A 25299-nucleotide genomic window follows, 5' to 3' on the forward strand; every position below is an offset into this window, starting at 1 on the left:
TCGCTCGTCCCCAGGGCTGGGGACTTTTGAGCAGCACAGTGATCGGCTGGACTTTATTATTTTTAGAACATTAATCAGATGCAGCACACAGGGTGGATTATAAGAGAGCAATAAAATAATTAATCTGACAGCACTTTCTCTCTGGATGGGTCGGGAGGGCTGTGTGGCTACTCTCTCCCTTTCCTGGGTGCTGCCACCTGATCGTCCCCCTGAGCCCAGAGGCAGCAGGGGCCCAGCAGTGACCATCTCCAGGCTGCTGAGACACATGGCAGGGAGGGCCCCCCAGAAGAGGCCCTGGGTCCGAAACACACAAAGAGCCGACGTCAGGGTCCTGCACCGCTGTCCTGGGCTGACCCCTGCATTTGTGGGCAGAAGAGAAAAAGGGTCTGAGGCTCTGGGAGAAAACACGAGAGGCCGGTCCTGGCTCTGACTCATCAGGAGCTCTGCTCTGACACCGAGCATGGCCACAGACGGGCTGTCAGTCTACCAGCCCCGGCCGGGTGCAGCATTAGGATGGTGTGACGAGAGAAACAGCCTTGTGAAATGCTAGAGGTTAACGTGCACAGAAGGGTAGGGGTGTTTCGTAAGGGTTTGGCACGTTTTCTGAATGATTCTGGCTGGCTGCCCAGCTCTTGAGTTTCCTGCTCATAGTTCCCGAAATGTGTCATTGCTGAGGTTTTAAAGCCGTGACAGGCTCGGAGGCGGGCAGCGCCGAAAGCCCACTTTCTCCTTCCACGCAGCTGTCACGCGCGCGGCGCCCACCCGGACCCCCAGCTCTTCTGGAAGAAGAAAAAGAAATTGGCAACTCTATCCAGGACTGTGCGATCTTGTTTTTTTCTGACCCTTCAAAATGCACTTTTGCTTTTAATAACCAGCTTCCACTCGGCATCTTGGGGAAGAAATCCTGTGGGTTTTCTTTGAGAGTTACCAGTAGTGTCCTACGAGGCCAGCCATTTGCAGATTCCACACCGATGAGCAGCAGAGCCGGTGAGATGATCCATTGCATTTTGGATTTTTGTTTCCGTATATTTTGTCCTTTTTTTTTTTTTTTTTAATTTGTTTATGTGTATGTTGATGTGTTATTTAGCAGTGACAAACGGTATTTGATAAAACTGCTGATGTTGTGTTGTTTACTGAAACAAGATTTTAAGGATGTTTTGGAGTTACCTTGCTTGTGGGCATAAATAACCTTGAGATATGTGCATGTTTCCTATGAAGAGAAGAATCCTCAACTATGGCCGCTTGTTATCACATATGTTTTTTCCCTGTGGAAGATAATCTGTGAAATGTATGGGGCATGTATTTTATAACTCTATACTACTTATAAGCCGTAAGTTGTCATGCAAGTTTAAGTATGATTTTTTAGGTTTGTTAAATGAAGGGTATTGGAAATAAAGTCATTTACAATGCTATCGTTGATGTTAGAATTAATACTTATTTTATCACTTTCCATTAAGCTTCTACAGTTTTAAGAGGGAAATAGTCTGGCCTAATGTTTGACTGAAAGCATTGCATTATTATTAACAAACATTCATTGATCGCATCTGAAGTCATAATGTATTATATTAACAAGCCTTGTGCATGTTTTCTTCAGTATGGGCTTAAATGTAATTTTAAAACCATGAGCATGCTTTTTTTTTCCAGAGACTTTGCAAATGCTACACCTATAGCTCTAGAGAAGACTCCCATTCTCAGAGGGGATTGTAAATATTCCCCTTTATTTCTTATTGATGTTTTGGGTCTTTTGGACATTCTTGACCTCTGTGATTCCAATCAGTAGTGTTGTTGTGGGAAAGAATAAGAAAATGGAACAGAATCTGAAATGTTAGAGGAAGAAATAAGAAAACAAGAAGGAGAGCAAGATAAGATTTTGCAATTCAATTCAATTCAATTCAATTCAATTCAATTCAATTCAATTCAATTCAATTCAAAAGTCCTTATTGCCTTCATGCAAAATGCTAGTTGTTGGGCACTGTAGTTATGAGTGGGGGAGAACTGGATGCAGCTAGTGACCTGCTGGTTTGGTGAATCACTTTTTGGGTGAACAACCCAAGAGGCGACTGGAGAACAATGATGTGTGACAGTTTTCTAGGATTTGTGTTCACTCCAATGTCTTGATCAGTTGGGAAAAGGAAGACAACATTCTCACCCAGAAAGAGCGGGAAACACTCCTGCAAGAGGTGGAATGAGCTCTTCCGAGTGAGTTTAGAAAGACCCTTATGGGCTTTCTCAATTCCACATACAGTGAATCTTTTTACCCACAAGCCTTACTGAGCACAAGCCCGTTAGCTTACTTAGGAGAAAACCTGTACAGACATGGTCAAGGAATGGCTAAGATTCACATCTGAAAAATAACCTTTAGGAATTCAAACAAGTGGTACATGCTTATTGGAAAAAGCAATCAAAAAGAAATATCTATATATGTAAAAAAGAAGAAAATAAAAATCATCCCCAAACCCATCACTATGAATTAATAACTGTAAACATTTTGCTGGGTATCTTTTTCTTGGAATACATTTCAGCTTTTAAAAACAACCCATACTCTATATGGTATTTTATCATCAGCTCTTAATCTCCCAAGAATGTAGTGGGGGCATCTTCCATGTTAATGAATTTCCTTTTATAGCAGCTTTTTAATTGCATTGCACAATTTAGGAAATCTGTCCATAGATATTTTACCATTTTCTTTTCTATTATTAACAATACTATAATTAAAGAATATGGAACTAAACCTATGCATCTATTCATGATTATTCCCTTCAGATAAATTCCCAGAGATGGAATTGTTGGGTCAAAGGACAGGGGCATTTTAAAGTTTTTGATGCCTGTTGCTACATTAATCCTAGGAAAGTGCTATTAATTTATACTCCTGCCAACACTGATTGCATGCCCATTTCCCAACACTTTCACTAACAATGGGTTTTATTTTATCATTTTAATTTAAGGAAATCTTTGTAAAAACTTCTGGTTTTGTGAAACCCACTGTAAAAACGTCTGCCCATTGGGTTCAGCTTCTTGTCTTGTTTGGTTCCTGTTAGATCCCAGAAAGAAAGGGACTAACATGTAGGAGTTTCTAACCTAGAGGCCCCCACAGGTTATCTCACAGAAAACAGGCGCCCCCTAAACTAAAGGATGAAGGCTGTTTAAGGCTGTCCCCGCCACAGTGGCGCCCCAACCCCAAAAGGTGGGTAAAAGCAAGATCAGATATATCCAAAAAGATGAACAACTGAAACGGTCTGCTCTCCCTAGATAGATAACGCAGCTGCTTTTCTGAGAAGAATAATGGGCTAGAATCCTAACAACCTATCAGCCTAGAAGTTGACAGACACCCACCCAGTCGAGGCCCAGAACACACTCAGCAAGACCCTTCCCCCCCAACACCCAACGTGGGTTTTTCCTTTAAAAAATGCTGCTCTCAGAAAGAGGGCCGGAGCCATTTTTCCTTTCTTTCTTTTCTGATGGCTCCCACCTGCTTTCTTCTGCTTTCTTCCTCTAATAAACCTTAAACTCTACTTAAACCATGACTCGCTGCGTTTGTGTGGATTCTTGAATGGCTCTGAACCTAACAGTTACTCATTGCCAAAGCAATCACCTCTTAGGTAACTTATGCCAACCTAATTTCTGCATCTTTTGGCCTTGTTTGAAATCTCTCAGCCATTCGGCTTAAAAGTTTGGGGAGTCAGATGCTTTTGTTCTGACTTTTTACTCAGAGCACAATCTGGGTCAAACTGTAGTCTTCACCTTTGTCCCCTTTGCATTGATCAAATTTAGAGACAGGGCCTGACATAGCAACCCCACAAAGTTGTACTGGGACATAATGAGACAAGACAGAGGGAGTTTCATAAACAGAAAAAAAAAATGTAAAAATGCAAAATGTCATTATTATTATTGTTATTACTAGCAGGTTTCTTTATATTGTCACCTATAGAGTTTATAGTTTCTGGAGAGTAGCAAGCAGAAATTTTGCCAGTCTTCTAATTCTAAATTTGGAAAAAGTGTGTGTGTGTGTGTGTGTGTGTGTGACAACATATTTCTTGGTTCTTAGATTCATCAGCAGCGTGTGGTGTGTTCCAGCAGCACAAGGACACACTTTTGACGAAAAAGCGGTTTCTATTTTGTTGCATGTTTATTTCACTGAGTACAGCCCAGCTCTCCGTTCTTCTCATGTTGTGTTTCCATCATCCATGTGCTTTGATCTGGACCTCCTCGGACTGGGAGCTCCTCAAAGGCAGGGCTGGCTTCAGGTGTGTTTCTTTCTCCGGGGCCTGGTTTGAGATCAGGCATACAGTGGGAGCTCAATAAATGTTTCTCGACTCAGTCAATGGTAGGGAAATAGAAACACTGCAACCTGATCATGTAGAGAAAGGAATATCCCCTAAAGGACTCACAGCAGATTTTAAAATCAGCCAGGTTGCAGGTTTTCTAAGGCAGATTGATTATTTTATTTGTTTAGTTTAGTTTGGTTGGCTTCCGTTTCTATTGAGTAAATCTCTTAATGGTTATTAAACAAATGAATGCAAGCCAAGGGTAGAATGAGGAAAATGGAGAGCACAGTCCTGGTGAGTGTAATTCCCCTTTACTTGGAGTGTACAGACAGGTGGTACAGATTTGTCACGTCGACTCCCTGGCTCTGTGTTGGGCTGTAGAAACAGGGCCAAACTGAGGTTTAGCGATGGTTTGAATTTGATACTGAATAAATAACAACTGTGGCAATGATAATAATAGCTAATATGTCATTTGAGTGCTTACTATGTGTGAGGCCTGGCTCTAAGTACTTAAATATGAGTTAGTTATTGTTATCTTATTTTTCAGATTAGGAAACTGAGGCACAGAGAACTAACCCTCCTAAAGTAGCAGCGGTAGCTGGTGCAGAGTGGGGATTTGTAACGCGGCCCGCTGACTCCAGGGTCCCGGGTCGTGGTGTGTAGGTCTGACTGAGCAGTAGAAACAAGGGACTACCGGTTGCGCTTTATGCCATTCATGTCTTCATATACAGTCACCATTCATCGAATCCCTACTAAGGAACACATTCTTTGCTGGGTTCTTTACCTCCATCCTCTCCAATCTTTTTCACCTCCCTGCAAGGTTGGTGTCTGTGGCTAAATAGACAGAAACTCTGGGAAGCTCAGTCAGGAGCCCAAAGGTGCGGGCTGCTGGTGACAGATGTGTCTGTCTACCCCACACCTACTCAGCCTTCAAGCCCCCTGCTCCCCTGGCCTGGGCACCTGAGTGCTTGCTACCTCCACATCCAGAGGTCCAGGTCTCCTGCGGTTGGCGCTTCTGAGCCTGGCAAGTCAAGCGGGGTCAACCCTTCATTTGAGTGGGGGTGGGGGCAGCCCAGCCTTGGGACCCCCTGACACCACGTGGGGCATCCACAGTCACTAAACCGTGAAGTGTCGCCTGGAGTTGATTTTCAGGCCGGATCATCCATGGCACAGACATCCAGTTACTCACGTCACCCGAGAAAGGATGGAAATTTACGTTACGTGGGGAGACGTTCCTCGTAATTCCTATCCATTGAGCCCCCAATTCTGCACCAAGGAGGCCCCAAGAATGTCTCCAAGGAGGCGGGGATGGAGTAGGGTGGGCACTGGCTTGGGAGTGGAAGCCCATCTCCATTTTCTCCTGGACAACTTATCTTTCTTCTCTTTGCTTAGTTGTTCCTGTTATAAAAAGGGGGTGGAATGGGGTGGGGTGGGGATCAGAATGTACTTTAAAATGGCATTTTACTTACTTTTCTGTTAAACTTTTCAGTAGATTTCAGAACTTTGCGTTCTTAAACTAGATTACAGATTCTTTGTTTCAGAGTAGATAACACAAAATGTAAGTGGCTATTGAGTGACACCTCCGTCTCTTCCCTTCCCCAGCTCCCTGGTTCCCTCTTCATCACCAATAGGTAACTGCTGTTAATTGTTTGTTGTGTTTCCTTTCCCCTCTTTTACACTCATGCTGCAGACTGTTTTGAACCTTGTTCTGTATGTGTATAATGAGCTGCTTTTTTTTTCTTTACCTCTTGACAGACATTAAAGTTTGCAAATTTTTGCTGTTACAACCAGTGTTGCAATGAAAAACAGCCTTGCCTGTGTCATTTTGCAGAAGTGCAAGCAAGCATATTTGTCAGCTAAATTCCTAGCAGTGGAATTACTAGGTTAAAGGGTGTGTGCATTTGCGATTTTGATGTATACTTCAAAATTTCCAACCCCCTGGGCAGGTTATACCAATTAATACCCTCACCAGGAATGTTCCAGAGAATACTTCCTCTATGCTTGCCTTGACAATATGTTAGTAAACTTATTTCTATTAAATTTTGGTAGGCTGATGAGTGAAAGATAACTCAGTGTATTTTAAACATTTTCTGATCTCGTATCATGAGTGTGTCGAAAGGCTTGCATGGTCATAGCTTATATTCACTCAACATTTGTTTGAGCCCTTGCTGTGTGCCAGCTTGGCACGGAGTCCCGAGGCTGCCGTGAGAGTGAGGGGGACCAGGCTGCTGTCTGCAGGGTTGTACAAAATATGAGTGGGCACAGACAGGCTGCTGGGAGAGTGACCAAGGCCGAGATCTACCTCCGCCTCGTGATGGGGTCCTCGAGCAGGAGGGGTATTTAAGATGACGTCCGAAGGATGAGAAGGAGCCAGGGCCAAGAGGGTGGAGGGAGCAGCAGAGCAGGGGCTCTGTTTGAGAAGCAGAAAGGTCTATGCGTGGCCAGTGGGGAGTGGTCCCAGGTGAGCTTGAGTCACAGGTGGGGCCAGACGCGGAGGGCATCTGGGGCCCCAGGGAGGAATGTGGATTTTACTCTGTGTGTCAGATAGATTCAGTCACAGGCTGGGGAGACAGTGCCAGAGTCCATGGAAAGTCTGTGAATTTCTGGTAGACTGGAAATTCTCACCGGGACGACACTATGGAGGTGCAGTTTTTGTGCAAAAGCACCTGGCAGGCTTTGTTGCATTTGCCACAAGTGATCATGGCGGGGGCAACGTTCGATACAGGCTGGTGCCTGGCACTTGCCTAGCCCCACATCCCTCAGTGGTGACAAGTGACAAATACTTTGCCTAGATATGAGTGATGAGACATTTCCCCCAAACACATTCTATCTCTCTCAGAAATAAAACTCAGTTTACGAAGAGCTTTCACATTCACTCTCTCATGCATCGCCAGATGAACTGACCATTTTGACCAACTTTTGAGATCTAGGTTGTCCTGAGCCCTGTTTTTGGTGCTGGATGCTGAGAAGGTGATGTGGTAGGAGGGGAAAAACAAAGATGAATAAAATGTGGAGCAGCTTACAGTCTAGTGGGTGAGGCGGAGTCAAATATCAACAGTAAAAAGGAGTGCAGGAAGGAGGGGGCAGGAAGGAGGGGCCCAGCCACTTCCGGTTTCAGATGGGAATTGTGGTGTGAATTCCCACCTCCTCCAGGCACGGTAGGTGCTGGGGAGTCCTAGGGCCGTTGGCCCAGGACAGAGGCGCGAGTGGAGCTTCTCCTGCAGATGCAGGTTGGTTATTGCACTCACTGGAGAGATGCTGGAGACAGAGCTGTCCCTCCTTGCACTTGGAGGCCACAGCTCTCTGTGCTCCAGATTAGGTGATGTTCCTAAGCCTCGTTCCTCGGGGAAGGTGTAGAAGAGGCTCTCTTTCCACCAGGCGTCCTCTTTTGCTCCGGCCCCTCCGGTTCCTTCTTGCTGGGCTGCTCGGCTTATGAGCCGGTGGCATTGCAGGGCCGTGCAGAAGGTGTGTGGGTACAGACTGGACCACAACCTCAGGTCCCCAGCGGGTGATGCCCTAAGTCTGGAGGGACTTCCATCCTGTGAAGACACGCAGGGGACAGAGAGGAAGTACGTTGATGGAGCAGCCAGCCCTGTCTCTACAGCAAAACTGGCCTCAGTGGTAATTTGAGGCCAGAGCAGAGAGGGAGGTCAATGTGTGTCCGTGTGTGTGTGTGGGTGTCTGGGATGAAGGCCTCAAGAAAACGGATACAGGTTTCCACCAGCTTTAGTGGGCAACTACTGTTAATTGTCCCTGCAGGAAGTGGAAGACAGCAGCGTCTGTTCACGCTTCAGTGAGCTGAGCTCCATCTCCTGGTTCAGGAAAAAGAGGGCAGAATTTGTTTCTGAGAAAGAAACTCCACCAGTGAATTCCAGGTGCTCAGCTAAACACAATGTGGGGTGGGGGTGAGGAGTGTTACATGCTAACGCCCAGTGAAAGAGCCAGCAAAAGTAATAATTACGAAAGTCCAGAAACATATTTAGAAAACTTGCAATGTGTCTGTGCTGACTGTAACTGAACTACATGATTTTAGCATCGATAGATCTTTATTAGGCTTTTGATTTACCTCTATTTGTGTTTAGTTAGTTTGTGACAATATGATGATCAGTTTTAAAGACTAAAATTTCAGTAAGGATTTTCGCTAGCTTAATACATCGGACATTCCCTGAATGAATGAACAAATGTAAGATGTTGCTGCTATAGAATCAGGCAACTGTCCTTGTTTGTCTTTTGTGAACTTTTTTTTTTTTTTTATTTGAGGAAGTGAACACATGTATAAGTTATCTTCTGCTGTTTATTTTTTCCTAAAAATGCCGAACCTCTTGACGAATCCCTTTTTAGCTGAGGTGAGCAGTGTTGCTTTGATGACTGTAGCCGCCTGGTCATTTATGACAATAACATATTCTAACGTGGCCACAAAACCAGCACATTCCAAAGCCATGAGTATCTGTCCCTGACCAACATTTGATGTGGCGTCCCTAACTCGATTCCCGGAGTTAGTGACAGGGTAGAGCTTACTGGAACCCTCGTGGCAGCTCTTCTTAGACCTTTTATTGCCTGACACTTCTCTGGCTGGCCCCTTGCTTTCTCGTGCTCGGCGCTGATCGGCAGCTGCCCAGTTCCTGCAGGTGACCACCGGGCTCGGCTCCTGCCGATGCGCCCACCTCGCCTGGCCCTTCCGACGGAACCCAGACTAGCCATTGGCCGTCTCCTCCCCGGGAGTGCTGGCTGCTCTTCAGACATGAACTCCATTCCTTACGGCGACCTTGCCAAGCACATTCCATTATTTTCAGTTCATCCCGAAGGAAATGGAGACTCAGAAATGTTTGCTAAGTTTCTCAAGATTTCAGCAAATAAATAAGAGAGTCAGGATTTAAACATCAGCCTGCTGTGCTCTTAAACCTCTTTATTTTCAATATGCTGTCATGATAAGGAGACTTACAAGGGAGAAATATAAGTTTATGGAATAGATCTTTTTCACACGTAGTCAAAGAGGTTCATATCTTTCTGGGGCGCTGAAGTTTTTTGGTCTGTTCACTTGAAGCATCTCCTTATTAACATTCCCTCCCAGCGTCTTTAATAGGAATTTAGGATCTCCATTGGCACATGGTATCTATCTGTAAGCTAGTTTTTAAAAAAAGGTGTTATGTGAGAGGGTTATTTTTTAGCCCCCAGAATGGTCAATGGAAAACATTTAAGCCAAAATCAATTCAAATGAAATACATATAATAATAAAATATAAATTCAAGTATAATTGGGATTCGGGAGATATTTCTCTGGAATGTTTAAACAGGCCTGCCTGAAGTAGGTGAGAGAGATTTGGTTTCATAAAGTATTATCTGTCTGTTAAAGATTATGTAAAACCATATGCAAAGATTCACAGAATTTCTTTTCTGGAAGGAAAATATGTGATTATAGTTAGTGGTGATAAAATGTGCACTGAGAATTAATTTTAAAAATCTCATGTGAACTTGCCATTACTGCCTATTTTGAATAAATTTCCTTCAAGGTTTAAACATTTCTCTAGATCAACACATTGGGTTACGGAGATGAGTCATTGGGGAGAAGGGGAGGTTACACTTTTGCTATTGTAATAATGTGGGAAATTACACCCTACATCACTGACCACATGTGAATTTTTATCATCAACCTCAAATTCTGAGATTTATTTAACTGTAAGATCAGAGTTTGAAACTTTTATTTTCCCAGTTGGAACTTTAAAAAACTCTAGGTCATGCAATGTGACACAGTACAGAAACTACCTTCAGAGGAAAGTGAGAAAATTCTTGGGGAGGGGAACAGGAACTTCCTTTACCATAATTCCCTCCCCCAACAAACACACACACACCACACTCACACACACACGTGCACACTCCACAACAGCCTAAACCATATAGCCTGGATCTGACGTGGAGATGGGAAATTCTTGTTCTAGGGAAACCAGCCCCTGTAGCTGGATTCTCTTCCTTCTCCTGGCTGCAATTGCTGGGTCATAGTAGAAAGTGAATCCACTCAGTTAAGTACAAACAGAACCACCGTCTGCTGATGCAGTCACTCAGCATGCTGGAGAGTGGTGGTTGTCAGACCTGGCTGCACACTGGAATCACCTGGGAGCTTTAAAAATTACTGATGCTCGGGCCCCAGAGGCTCGGAGGTGATTGGTCTGGGGTGCAGCCTGGGCATAGGGATTTTTTTACAAAACCTCCTCAAATGTGTATACTGTGCAGCCAGGGTTGAGAGCCGCTGACCCAGGAAGTGGACAGCCATGAATTCAGTTAATGAGCCAACTAAACAAGCAGTAGCTGTTAGCAGTTGGCAGTAGCTCGGGACCCCAAGGCTGTCCAGAGTGATTGACAAATCCTGCCTGCTGGGGGAATTCAAGTCCATTTCCTATAAAACCTTGTCACTGGAAGTTGGCCAAGGCTCTCTACTGTGCAAATGTGGTTTAACTATTCTAAGGCACTGTGAGCCCAAGTGCCCCTTTCATTCTTTGGCAAATATTGAAACATCTGTTCTGTTGAAGTTATGGTCGGCAACAGAGCCTGCTTTAAGCATCTTACTGAAAAGTGGGGAGAGAAGGATGAAGGCAATGAAGACGGGGCTTGCCAAGTGCCATCGGAGAGGGGAAATCGATGAACGGGAAGGGCTCGGGGTGTGGGAGAATGGGGAAATCCTAGTGTGCCTCTGGAAGAAATGGAGGAGGAGGAGGAGGAGGAGGAGGGGGAGGAGCTGAGAGGAGGAGAACGAGCTTGAGCAGGGAAGGGGATTTGGGAAATTCATAGGGAGACTAGAAACTTGAGTGAAGCATGGGGCATCAGGGCAAGGGGGGAACATGTTTAAAATGTAGGTTAAGGGGAGATCAAGGGGGCTGGAAAGCTAGGTTGAGTGGTTCCAGCTTTATTCAGCAGGAGTAGGCTTGACGTAAAGCACAAGTAGGGGCTTGGCCAGTACTATTTGCCCTGCTCTTCTGGATGGTGTAAAAGAAAGTGTGTGGCTTTTTTTTTTTTTTTTTTTTTGAGCTGTCTGGTTTGACCAGGTTGAAAAGAAGCCCATCTTTATTGTGCAGTAACATTAGGAGAGTTCAGACTTTTCCTAAGGCATTGCTGCCATATTTGTATTTCTCCTTTTCTCTAACTTCTAACACTTTCTTTGCACCCCCCAATCGCCTCCTATACTGAGGAAGAAGTTTAAGATCTTTTTTTTTCCCTCAATTTAATCTTGGTGTCACAAGTAATAACCGTGAAGCCCCAAAGATAGAAAGATTAGGTGTGGCTATCGAGAGGTGGTATGGTTAGCATGGCATCTACCTAACACTTTTGGCCACAAAGACCCTTAAGTAACTAAGGTAACTGATTATTATTATTTTTTTCATTTCATAATACAAAAATATTATGAAGGTTCAGCCAGATTTTGGCATAAAGGGCCAAGACAGTTCTGCAAATGATATTTCTAGATTGATCTTATTGTGTCTTAATGCTTTTCAATGTACTTGGAAAGTTTTGGTTCCAAGGAAGATCACAATTGTTTCTGATCACTCAGCCTGAAAAGGGAGTAGAGAGAGATGAATTTTTCTCCTGCTGAGATCACTTTGTCCAAGTCTGATTTTAAATGGTCAGAAAGTACTTATCGAGTGCCTTGTACTGTTAGACCTGTTAGAGGATCCAAAATATAGGAGGGGAGGTTGTTGTCCTAAAACCTCACTCCCTCTCACATTCCTTTTTCATCTCATTGGAAGCAAGGGGTGGGATTATGTTAGAAACATCCCAGACTTGGTCTTAGTGTTTTCTTTATAACCAGGCTAACATTTTTCTAGACAAAGTTTGCATGGCTATGGAGTCTCAGTTCTGCTTCTTACTGTTCTCATGTTAATTCATAATTCCAAAAAAAAAAAATTAAAAATAAAAAATTCTTAATTCCATTGTGATATCATGTTTGACCTAGTTTGAAAGAATCTAATGAGAAACGGGGAAGAAAAACAAGTCATTTGTGAAAGATAATGCTTATTTATATGTGAATCTAATATACGTGACAAAGTAAGGAAATAAAAAACCAAAAGGTCTCGGTTTTAAATATTGTGCAGTGTTTTCCCCATACCTGCACCTTTTCTCATCGAACCACACGTCCAGTTTTGGATTGGGAAGACATCCTTAATCTACTTATGCTCTGCCTGAAATCATAAGGCCTTCTCCGTCTATCTTTGGGGAGACCAAATAATAACACCCCAAAGCACCCACTCTGTGCCAACCAACTACCACCATAAGCACTTTAGAGTTGCACCATCCTCCCAGGTGGCTAATAATTATCCTCACTTAACAGAAGTGGCAGCTGAAGCCGACTGAGCGCAGCTGGAAGGAGGAAGGCTGGAGGCCCCTCCGTCCTGTCCCCTATTTGTGTGGGGTGGGGGTGGGGGGGCAACCTGCTGGGCCGAAAGCATTTACTCTGTCCAGCGTTCCAACTGCATGAGTTTCAAGAGTTTCCCTCCTTATTAAGACCTTGGAAAAGAACCAACGCTGCTACTTCCTGGGAGTTTTCCATCAAATTCGGTCCTCTGGTGTAATAAGGAATGTGCTTGTACAGTATCAAAAAAAACAAAAAACAAAAAAAAAACACAACGTTTTTTTTTCATTGTGGGAAATAGGCATACATCCCTGCAAGGAACAAAGAAAACCTTTACCAGAGGGTTATGGTAAAAGCCTAACTTCATGTTGAAGTTGGGTGGTAACTTTCTTTCAATAATTCAAACATACCTAATTAAAACATAAGCTCCTTACTGCACTTCAAAAATGTTCCTGTGTCTACAGGGGGTTTCCCATTCTTGAAACACTTTGTACTCCCATGTGAAATTGGGATGTTTACTATGGAAACTAAAGTGCACTTTATTTGGTCAGCCGAAAATGAGAAAATACATGTTGCGTGGCCTGAAGTTTAGAGTTTTAAACGGAACCGCATGGGATTAACTTCTGGAATGGCGACTCACTCCAATGACACTTCAAATGCAATTATGGCCCCTCTAGCCTTCCCAGCCTGGCAGTGACATATGTGGGCAAGTTGCACAGGAAATACGTAACAAGGACGATCGCTAACTCGCGGTTGCTTGGATGGGTTGTGGTTGGGATCGTTCTCATGGTCACTGATTCCCTCTCAGAACTCCGGGATGGGCCCTTGGGAGCTCAAGTGAACACATGGTGTCACCCTGAGGTGGCCCCGTCCGAAAGCCTCCCCACTGCGGCGGCAAAGCTTTCATTTACTACCCATAACTAACTTCAGTGGGCTTCTTGGCTAAATTATCCTACATCTTTGTCATGTGGTTTTTAAAGCTAAAATACTTCAGCATGGAGACTTTGATGTGTGTGTGAGTGTGTGTGTTGTATGTTGTGTGAGTGTGCTTTGTGTGTGTCTGTGTGTGTGTGTGTGGTTTTAACCTACACCCTAGATACATCAGTAGCCCTAATCCAAAGTGCACACTCTGGGGTGATTGATGGCATTTAATTACAAGGCCCAGATTCCAGAAGCAGGTGCCACTCTCTTGTCCACACCAGAGGCTTTTAGCCGGCCTAATGGATATTAGAAATGGGTTTTCAATGGTGAGATTATTTGTGTTCAAGAATGTAACCTCACAGAAGCCTGTTTTTGGTCTCCCCATGTGTAGGGATTTTGTCTGATTTGTTCACAGATATATCCTCAGTGCCTAGATGTGTGCCTGATGTGTGGTATGTGCTCAAAGAAGATCTATCAATGAATGAATGGATGAATGAATGATTTGCAGCATTATTTAGCCCACATCAGGGATTTTAGCCAAATAAGGGTATTATTAGCCACGTCCCAGTTTCCTTTAGATCTCAGTAGCTCTTGGTAACCACATTCAGGGTTTCTCCCCCTTGCTTCTCTCCACCCCCCCTCCCCGCCAAGGTTGCTCTAGCATCCTGCGGAGACTGCCTGGATGGTGGCACTGTGAGGGGATGCCCTCGCCAAGCTGGCCCCTGTGAGATGTCTCATCCTGCTTTGGGCCTAGCTGCCTCCTGTCTGCTGTGCGTCTGTTGTGCTGTCACGCATCTCACCTGGGCACTGGCATCCCGCCACCCCAGTGCTGATAACCAGCTTTGCCATTGCTCATGGACAGGGCTCCTGCCTCCTCCCCAGGCTCTTCTGGCCCACTGGTCCTCTTGGCTCCTTCATGTCCCCATCATCAGGAAACCTTGGCAGCCTCTCCCGCTCTGCTGGAGGCAGCCCCCTTGGCCGTTGTGAGCCCCCATCCCATGTGTCCTGCCAGAGGCTCATGGAGCAATATCTTCCCTGCGAGAGTGACATCTGAGAAGAGGACATCAGCATGAAGGCCTAGGTTTTGCTCCTACCTCCTACCTTTCTACTTCCAGTTCCAGATTTGATCTAAAGGGCATAGTTCCAGCATTCTCTTCTTCTCTTTCTGTAGGGCTCTTCCCGTCAGCCTCGGGAAGGGTCTTCCCAGCTTGCATGGTAGGAATGTCTCCAGTGTCGTATTCCAGCCCTACTTGCACAACAGGCTATTGGAAACATGCTATGGTTCCAGCCTTTCTTCCTTGAGTTTTGAGATGTAAAACCCTGTTTGGGGAGTTCCAAAAAAAAAAAAAAAAAATCCCTTTTCTCTCTCAACAAAGCTTAGCCCATTCCTCCCTGCCACCACAACATTGAAAATCTCTGAAATTAGGATGGGTTGCATCTTGAAATAGACGATAGGTCACGGTTATTTTTTGTGGTACACGTTATAATTAATGACATTTTTCGCTTAGGCTATTGTCTTGCTATGGACATAAAGCTGAGCAATTCCTTCTTTGTTCTGGCCTCCACCCTCCCCTGGAGGTAAAGAATGCCTCACCTTCTAAGGTGTGAAGCCACAGGGCAACCATAAGCAATTAAAGATTTACCACAAAAGAATACACAGTTGTTTCGCATATTCAAAAATATGTGAACACAGGATCGCCCTTTCAATGACACAAATGGGATTGGAATGCATTCTCACCATAAGCAAATAGATTGGCTTCCACTCTATACCTGGAAATACAGCCAAAGAAAAAATGTGTCCATCTCAGAGGGTCTGGCCTGGAAAGGAGCAAGAGATAAGGACTCCCAGACACAAGAGGTGGCCTCGCTCCCCAGGGCTGAGCATGCCCTGGACTAGTGGTGACCCCTGTGATGTCTCAGTGCCCGGGGAGGGGTGGGGGGGTGGAAGCCCCCAGCACTGGCACCATTAGACACTGGACGCACGCCCCTGGCCCGATGCGTGGATCACTAAGAACACTTCTGATTCTATCTGGGTCTCCCTGCGGGTCCTGCCTGCAAGAAAAAAACATGCTGGTCAGTAAATATGAATAGCTCATCCCTTTGGTGGTTATAGGTTTTCATTTTAAGCTGACAGTTAGTTAGAAATATGTTCCGGCTCATTCATCTGTCTCATGAGAACATTGTGAGTGTGAGACATGGAAAAGACTGAATTTCTGAGGCTGTGTAGCTGACAGGCCCTAGGGACCAGTGACTCCACTGGTAAAGTGTCGTCCTACAGGATATTTTGGGGTTAACCAGGGAGCCTTTTGAGGAGTAATTTGACCTCAACCAATGCCTTTCTTTTAAAATGTCTATACTTTGGTCAGTTTTCTGTGCCCAGTTCTCTCTCTCTCTCTCTCTCTCTCTCTAAAAAATGGGTGGACTTGAAACAAAATTGTCAAACCTTGCAATAACAACTGAATATAAGATAAAAGTCCCTTGATAGGAGAGAGGGGCCCTCAGTTAGTGATTGCAAGTAATAGAAGTTGGTGACTCCAAGTAACAGGAACGGGCTAGCTTTGCTCAAGCAAAAGGAGAGAAATTATAGTAAGGATTCAGAAGTTTTTCCAAGGGCAGAGACACTTCCAGGCTTCAGGAGGTGCCGGAACTGGCCTAGAATGTTCTCTGTAAGGAGTCTCTTTCCATTTTTTTTTTTTTTTTTTTTGTCTCTTCTCTTTTCTCTTCTCTTTCAATGAAAACTGCCTATTTTTTGCATCTCTGCTTCATTTGCAATGAAACATAGCCATCCTGCATCTCCAAAATGGACTTAAAAGTTGAACAATAATTTCTTTGTTTTAGACTGCATCTGCTACATATATTCTCTGTATATTTTAGTTTTAAATGCAGAATTCCTGGGAGAGAATGTGAATGTCTAGCAAATGTGGGTCTAGCAAATACTCTTGGCACAATCAATCATGGCCAAGGGTGTTTTCCTAGGCCCATAACTATAGATGATTCCTTTTCCTGAGTAGGCACCAACTCAAAGACATCTATAGAACTAGAGACCAATTCAGTGCAGCCTTAAGCTAAATATTCAAGCATATTCTGTTTATTTCTTAAGGTGAGATTGCATTCCAATCCAATGTGTGCTGATTCAAAGGATGACATACTATGATGCCAAATTTCATCCATCACAGACATTTAACTACAGATGTATCAATGTCATGTTATCCTTAGAGTTCTTCAGGGCTTTTTGGTTACCAAGTGTTCATATGAGGAGGAATTGGTAGCTCTTTAGAATGCCTGGGGGACCCTGTGTGCAGCCATCACCCTATGTGGTCAGCAGGGTCCTCCTTCCATATCCTGGGCCAGTGGTTTGAAGGAGCCATTTCAGGGACTAGGATCCACAGTGTCAGTTCTGTCCCCCACCCTTTAAATGCAGATGTGCATTGTGTACCCTGCGCCAGGCAGCCCAGAAGGCGAGCCATGAACTGGAGCAACTCCTCTAAGATACTAAGGTTTTGATATCTGCTTCTGGGTACGGCAGCCCTGGAGATGGTTGGCTGATGATTTGGACTTCAGCTTTCTTCATTTTCTGCTCTGCTCACTTCCATGCCTGGGTGTCCCAACTTGGTCAAGACTCAGAAACACTGCAGGTCTCAAACTTTGGCAGTCCATTGGCCGATTCAGCTCCTCACTTACTTTCAGAAAGAGCCAGGATAGTTAAGTGATCCTAAAACTAAACACCTGATTATTCAGGGATAGCGCATGGACAGAAGAAACAAAGACGACTGAGAGAACTATATGACTGGTTGCAGAAAAGAGTTGGGGGCAGATAAGACGAAACATTATTAAATGGAAACGATGCGGAACACTGAAATCAAGTAGGACTTTCACTGGGCAGGGGTTAAGTGATTCATCTATTCATTCAGTAGACACTTAAAATGAACAACCATGTGCCAGTTGTTCTAGACAATGATAAGACAATAGTGAACAGACAGACACCCTGCCTGCCTGGAGTTTACATTCCAGTGGGGACAGTTAATGAACAAGATCAAGAAGTAAAATGTACAGTAAGTTAATGGTTACATATGCTAAGACGCCCCAGTAGGGATTTTTGAGAAGTTACTGTGTGTGTGTGCATGTGTGTATGTGTGCGTGTGGATGTTTAATGGCTCTGAACACTTATTTGGCACCAAGAGAGGGAAATTTCTTCAACAATAGTGATTTGGAAGAACGATAAAGAAATTGCAGTTGTAGAGGCAGGAAATGATTCAAGATTGGATATAACTGTTGAACAATGAAAAAGGGAGAGAGACAGAACCACTTCAGCATAGCAGTAATTAAATTTCTGAGTTTACGTAAAGAGTGTTGTGCAACTTTTTGCAAGCTGACCTTTTATTTCCTCTATGTCCTTAATTACCTTGGAAGGCTATTTAGATTTCAATTCCTCATAGTTTTTCACCAATATTGACTAAGTTCGCTGTCTCATCACACAGAGATCCAGTTACTTGTCCATTTTCGTATGTGGTACTTTAGATTTGAGTGTTTGTGTGGGAACACCCCACTTTTCAAATGTGGTTTTGGCCAGTGCTTTTGGAATGAGGAATTTATCAGCTGTGATGGCTGATACATACTATTTTAGCCAGAAATACTGCCTCTTTCTTTGCCAGAAAACTCCCTATTTCAAAAGGACTTCACTTGAGGAGTGAATGCCTAATGAAACTCCAGTCATATTCACTAATTTGCATAATATTATTCAGTTAAAAATATGTTCCGGTGCAGCAACTATCTGTAATTTTCTCAATAAGTCTCGGTATAACTGGGCAGGTATTGCCTACGTTACCCAAAATAACTCAATATACAGCAAATAATGATAGCCTCTACCCTTGACTAGGTGTCAGACGACATTTAAATTCTTTTTATGTATTAACAGTTTCAGTCCTCACCGTAATCGTTAGGTTGGGACCACTGATAGCCTTATTTTGCAGTCAGAGAAACTGAAGCACAGGTAAGTGGGCGCTGCTCAGCTCACAGATGGTAGAGCTGGGATTTAACCTGGGGCAGCTGTTACGCTTGTGATCATGATGCTGTGCTCCTTGTAGTTCTAGAAACACAACTCCTAGAGACTACATATTTTAGGACGTTTTTCCTTTACAAACAACCACATCGCAGCAGTGATAAATGGAGGACAGGCAAAAGGCATCAGGGGAATGGAAAGATCATCAGCTTTGGGGAGTGGGATGAATCCTAGTCCAGTTATTGTACCCAGTGGGGAAGCTGGGCAAGGCCCTGGACCTCTCTGGAAGCCCTGTTTTCCTTCTATAAAATGCAGAAGTTATACCACTCACAGCATCCTGAGCATTAAATGTGATATCCTGTGTGAAGTGTCCGTCTCATCGTTGGACACTTATTCATCTCTTTCCAACATAAACAATCAGATATGGGTGAGGATCCGATGAACAATTAGGAGCCATATGGTGAAGAAAATTGGAAATGGCATTGGCGACCTTCCGTGCCCTTTGGAGAATCCAGGATGGGATTCTTTAGGACACAGTTTCCTTGAGTCAGGGATACAGGGGCTGCAGTTCTCTGAAGTGTCAACTCAAGGCCTGGGTAATAAGTTAAGCTAGTGGTGTTGGGGGCAAACTCCCTTCTGAGCTCTAAGAAGGTGTCTGGGTCCAGGGCTTGGTCCTCCATTGCCATTGCCCCTGGGAAGACCCTTACAAGAACTCCAAGGTGGTCTAGAAAGGGCTGCAAAAGCTTTATGGAGAATACAAGTTCTCAAACTTTTAGGCTAAGGACCCCTCTTTATACTCTTACAAAATATTGAGGACTTTAAAGAGCTTTTGTCTATGTGGTTAACTCTATTGATATTTACCATATCAGAAATTAAAACTGAGAACTTAGAAAAGTAGATTTTTATTAATCATTTTAAAAATTAGCAATAAACTCATTACCTCCCATTAACATGAATAACACATCTTTTAAAAAATAATTATATTTTTGAAACAAAAAAGTTAGAAAAGTGTCATTGTTTTATGTTGTTTACATTGTTCTGAAAATCTCTTTAATATTTGGCTCAATAGAAGACAGTTGAATTCTAACACCTGCTTCTCCATTCATTCTTTGAGACATCATGCATCATGTATCCTCTGGGAAACTGCTGTACACCATGAGAAAGCGAGAGTGAAAAAGGCACATAACATCTGTGTGTTTTTATGTAAGTAGTTTTGACCTGGTGTTCTCTCTGAACGGGTTTTAGGGACCTTTAAGAACCAATGATGTTGAATATTTTTAACATTTGTTTTTTCTTGAACATTCTCTGAATTCGCTTCCAACATCACTGTTCTGATGTCTGTGTTCAACCAATCACAACTGCTACTAATCACTCCTTCAAAATTTTTGGGTTTGTTAAACTGGAAAAAGTGGATTGGGTTCTTTGGACTTCAGATGTCTCCTTCCTCCTCTTTCTCCCTCCCTCCCTCCCTCCCACCCTTCCTCCTTTTCTCCCTCCTTCCTTCCTCCCTTCCTATTTCCTTCCTTCCTTGTTGTCCTTACCTTTTGACTCTCAGTGGCCCAACATCGGTAGCTTTTCTGCCCATAACTGGTGCTTCAAAACTGGTGTTTCTGTCTCCAGGACCCCACAGCTGCCAGGCCGTGCTCAACCAAACATCATTCACATTTACTTCCTTCCTCAAAAGTCTTGGTCCTGGTTAACATTTGTTAATTCTGGGTGGTGAGTGCACGGCTGTTTCGTGTTTTATATTTCAAAAATTTTTCCAACCAAAATTAAAAAAAAAATGTTTGAGATGTATCAGGATTTTCAGGCATGCTCATTGTAGACTGTGACATCTGTGAACTTCAGAAACTTCATTAGCAGACTTCTGTCAGCCAAAAATGAGTCACAGGGCTTGGATTTACCTTCTCTCCAGGAACAACCAAAACGCTGGACAAAATGTATGAAACAAGGGTTTTCAAGACACTGGACAGCAGGCAGTGAAGCACAGTGATTCCCAAGCACGGGAAGCAAACCAGGAGAGCCCTAGGATTTTCCAGTGACTGACTGGACCGTTACCAGGCCATGGCGCAGGGAAGGGGCATCCAGGTGGGGCTCAGCAGACTTCCCGATTTGATGAGACAGGGCTGAGAGCCCGGAAAGACAGATGGCTACCGTTCACAGAAAGGAGTGCAGGAGGGGAGAGAGTTGCAAGAGATAGCAGCGGAGCTTGGCAGAGGGCCACCCAGCCCCCCAGCAATTCAGCAGAAGACGGATTAGTGTGTGCTTGTGAGGAAATGGACCCCCCTCCAGGGTTAAAGGAAACTGCTGACACTGCACAGGAATAATCGCTGTTCTCACCAGCCAGCACTTAGGCCCTTAGTCTAGGGCAACTTTGCCCCACCGCTGAGGCATGGCTCTCTGAGTCTTTAACCAAATTTCCATGAATCTAAGGCTCTCCAGTCTGGCTGGTGGGAACAGGAATTCTTCTCTAAACAGCCACCTTTTCCTGGGTCCTTCAAGTACCTACTTCCACACACTCTTGGTTTTAGCAGAGAAAGGGCTCAGTTCCTTCTTAGCCATCACCATTTTGTGTGCTTCTTCCTGAAACTCTCCTTTTCCTGAGAAAGCTGAGAAAAAACTCTCATCTTAGCGAACTGGGTGCTCTCTACTGCATTCAAAAGGGTATGCTCTGGGACTCACTCCCTGAACTCTTAGGAAAGCCCAAGTCCTGAGACACACACGCTGCTTCTGCATAGGCATCTATTCTCTTAGAGACTGTTTCTCTGTGTCATTACTTCTTGCCCAGATTTATTTGGGGAATAGCCAAGTTCCTTGACAAGCACACAGTTAATACATCAATGCAACAGAGCGAAGCACCACAAATTATTTCTCTTAGAGAACAAACAAAAAGGAATGACAAAAATCCAGAGCGTGGTAATATTTTATAATTCCATTTGTGAATGTAATTGTGTTTTCAATCTTTGACCATTTAAAACCCTATTTGAAAGTAATAAATATTGTGCTGCTGCATTTTCAACCCTGCGAGTAGGGGCCACAGTGTGGCCTCTGCTAGAAATCACTGCTCGGGAGGAGCGGTTTGGGGTGATGCTTGAAAACAGCACCCGCCTACACCCCCTTCCTCAGCTGTGGTCTGCTGACTGCTTCTGACATTCTGAGTACTGATCTGGTTGTAGATGAGTGTTTTGGGACAGGGCATTGAGAGATAACCTCCTCTCTTCCAAAAAAGACATGGTTCCTATCCCTGAAGATCTTATGTTTATTTTTTAACAGGAAAAATAAAAATACAGACATGAAACAACATATGCAAAATCATATGGATGAATGCAAAGTAACTATAATAATATACAAATTATGTCTATAAAATGTATAGGGGACATGAGCAGAGGCTGATGAGGTGGGGGACATTTAGCTGAGCAATGAAAGATGGACTGAAAGATGACAAGGTTGATTGAAAGGAAAGGGGCAGCTGTGACGAAGATTCTTGCTCAGGTATAGATTTAAAAGGAGCAGACTGTCCATTTTGGGTGAAGACTAGCTTGCCCAAGAAGGACCCCTGTTCCAGGGACCCTGAATTGTCTAGAATTTTGAGCAGCAATGCCCAATATAACTTTTTGCAGTGATGGAAATGTTCTGTATCTACACTCTCCAATATGGCAGCCACTAGCAATGCTTGGCAATTGAGATCTTGAAATGTGGCCAGTGCAACTGAGGAACTGAATTTTAAATTTTATTTAATTTTCAACTGATTTAAATAGCCACATCTTTCTAGAGGGTACATGTATTGGATAGCGCAGTCTAGAGGGATAAGAGAGGGAATTCTTGGAATCTCCTCTTGAGAGCCCATGGGTAAGTCACATCAGGGGCCCTCTGTGTGTCCTGTCCACAGATGAGTCCAGTCTGGATCCTAAGTCTTTTGTGCCAACCCTCTGGAATTGAGGTCACAGGTTTCCACTCTCTGGAAGACGCAAGTCTTAGTGGCCTTGATCTTCTCAGAGGAGGATACCAGCTTACATTCTAGACTGTGAGCTGAGCTTCATCGGCAGGTGTAACTGTCCTAGGGTAGGGACAGCTTAACACTCACCAGCCAGGCTCTTATGACAGGAATTTACTTATGGGGATTCAAGAGACAAAGAAGGAATCAGTGGTACTCTAGCCTCTTCTCCCAGCCTTAGATCCAAGGCAGAGAACTTCCCCAGCTCCCATCCTCCCTCTGGCTGGTAGTGGATAACAGTGATTATTCTTGGACAGCAGTTCACTTGCTGCTGAGTTGTTACCAGATTGTTTGTTCTGAAGGAAGATGAGAAGAATAGTTGGGGTGTTAACATAATCTTTGAACATGAGGGAAATGATCTAACAAATGTAGCTCTCCTGAGTTTAGCTAGATTTTTCTTCTGCTTCTGTTTTATTAACCCATTACCATGTCACAAGCTACACTTCACTCTTTTAAGTGCACTTTCTGCACAAGAAGTGGAGGATACTTCTTACGGGCTGTACTATTTCTTAGAAAACCATTCTAACCATTTCTAACAACACCAGAAATGGAAGCATTTCTTGAAGTTAACATTTGTTGAGAAGGTTGGGGTGATAGCTACTTCTTTTACTCAAAATAGTATATTTGAAAGTAAACTTATCTGACCATATCGTAACTCTTTTTTTCCCTTTGTTTGAAGGTGAGATTCTCATGATAATAATAAGGATGTCCTTTGTTACTGTGGTGTGTTCAGAGGTTATGCTGGAGAAGGTGGATGGGTGTTGTTCTAATTCTCAGAGACCTTGCACACTAGGCTGACTTTATATGGTACAGGATGGACAACGGAGAACCATGACACGTTCCTGAGTATGGCCATTGTTTTGTTAACCTGTTACCATGTCATGAACCACCCTGAAGCTCAGTGACTTAAGAAAACAATTTATTACCATCTATTATGGTTCTGTGGGTTGATGAGGCTCAGTAAGGTGGTTATCAATTGGGGCCTCTCATCACTTGCAGTTGAATGGCAGCTGATGGGGTTGACAGGGTGACTATCCAAGATGGCTCACAGCCGTGGTCAACAGTTGATTCTGGGGCTGCAGACTGCAACACATATACGTGGTCTCTCCATGTGGCATTAGTTTTCTAACAGCATGGTGGTCTCAACACAGTAAGAGCTGTTTCATGGGATTTCTTCAATCTGGGCTCCAAGAGGGAGTATTCCTAGAGGACTGTGAACAAGCTGACAGGCTTTTTTTATGATCTGGTCTTAGGACACCCAGGAAGTCATGTCTACTGCAAGTCACCATGGCCAGCCCTGATTCAATGGGTGGGAAGTTAGACTCAATTGGAGTAGCAACAAAGAATTTTTATTTTTATTTTTTATTAGAGAAGTTGTAGGTATACAGAAAAATCATGCAGAAAGTACTGAGTTCCCCGCGCCCCCCCCCCCCCCCAAACACACACAGTTTTCCTCATTATTAACACTTCGTATTAGTGTGGTACCTTCAGCAGTAAAGAATTTTCAAATATCTTGCATCTACTACAATGGTCATATTAAAAGGAAGCCACTTACGACGGGTGGTGATTATAGTAGCACAATATCGTGAATGGAAGAAATATCTCTGAATTGTACAAATGAAAGTGGTTAAAATGGGAAAATTTGCATTGCATGTCAGTTACCACAATAAAAAAATAATTTAAAAAATTATGGGGGCTGGGGGGAGACACTTGAAGATAAATTGGCAGTGACATTCAGAAAGGATCAAAGTAGGGCCCGAACCAAACAACAAAATCTAGATTTTGGAAGGTGCTTATAGAAAAGGAAGAGTGACAAAATTTAGAGACTGATTACAGAAACTTGCAGAGAACCATAGATGGTGGGTTCTTGTAGAATTACAAGGAAAGAGAAGCGTAGAAATTTAATGCGACTCAGCACAAAAGTTTCAATAGGTACCTCTTGGATGACGTGGGGGAAGCCTGCAAGGGCTGCTCATTGGGTGGTGGTGAATGATTCAGTTCTTGGTGCTCTAAATTTCACGTATTGAAGCAATCATCAAACCTCAGATGACTGGCCTAAGTGAAAGAAGCCATTAATCTGGTTCTGTTAGGTGAAGCAGTACTCGTAAGTTATCAGGTCAATCAGCCTCTGGATCTTGCCATGCTCTTTCTGTGTTTACATGGGAAAACCGCAGTGCAAGGAGCCTCTTCAATCTTTCAGCTTCACTGAGCAAGATTGAAAGCTGTGATTACAACAAAAAATTGAAAGGGCTATCAGGCATGCCTATCATTTGTTCCTTCTCCTTATGAAGGAGTTGAAGAAATGGTTTATTACCCATGGCAGTCTTAGGACACATGGTACACTATCAGCTCTCATCTCCAGTTCAGATGTGGCTTTCTGATTGTAAAGGTCTTGCTAAATCAGAGGAATTTGAATAGAAAGATGATCAGAGAGGCCCACAAACAACTGCTTAGTGAAAGAGAGTGTAAGCCTTCTTACACTGAGATGTTTCAATGTTGGGAGGTAATAAGAGACAAAAAAAAAAGTGATTATTTGTAGATCAGGAGATGGAAAATGTGTGAAAGGGGCAAAAACCTGGGCTGTGAAAGGAAGTTCATCTAGGACAGTGGTTTTTTAAATCTATTTCAGGGAAGGTTGCGGTTGTATTAAGAGGTTACTGGCAATATCATAAATACTAAAAATACATGTAGCAAGAATCACAGAGTGGCCATGTGCAAAAATAATTTTCTTTACATCTTGACAATTGATGTCAATGTACTCATGAATCCCTATTTCCATTTGG

General features: G+C 43.6%; 1 protein-coding gene across 10 annotated transcripts in view; it reads left to right on the forward strand.

Moving 5' to 3' along the window:
* Nucleotides 1-386: 386 nt before the first annotated feature.
* IL1R1 (interleukin 1 receptor type 1) overlaps nucleotides 387-25299 on the forward strand; it is a 64421-nt gene continuing 39508 nt past the window's right edge. For 3 of the 10 annotated variants that reach the window (XR_005212490.1, XM_037807787.1, XM_037807788.1), the window contains exon 1: nucleotides 11305-19725. The gene's annotated coding sequence lies outside the window, so the exon portion shown is untranslated. Of the gene's footprint in view, nucleotides 988-11304; nucleotides 19726-25299 lie in introns of those variants that run through there. The other 7 variants (XM_037807782.1, XM_037807783.1, XM_037807774.1 and 4 more) reach the window with 5 other exon arrangements.

Source organism: Choloepus didactylus, chromosome 17 (genome assembly GCF_015220235.1).
Source record: "Choloepus didactylus isolate mChoDid1 chromosome 17, mChoDid1.pri, whole genome shotgun sequence".
Classification (NCBI taxonomy): Eukaryota; Metazoa; Chordata; class Mammalia; order Pilosa; family Megalonychidae; genus Choloepus; species Choloepus didactylus.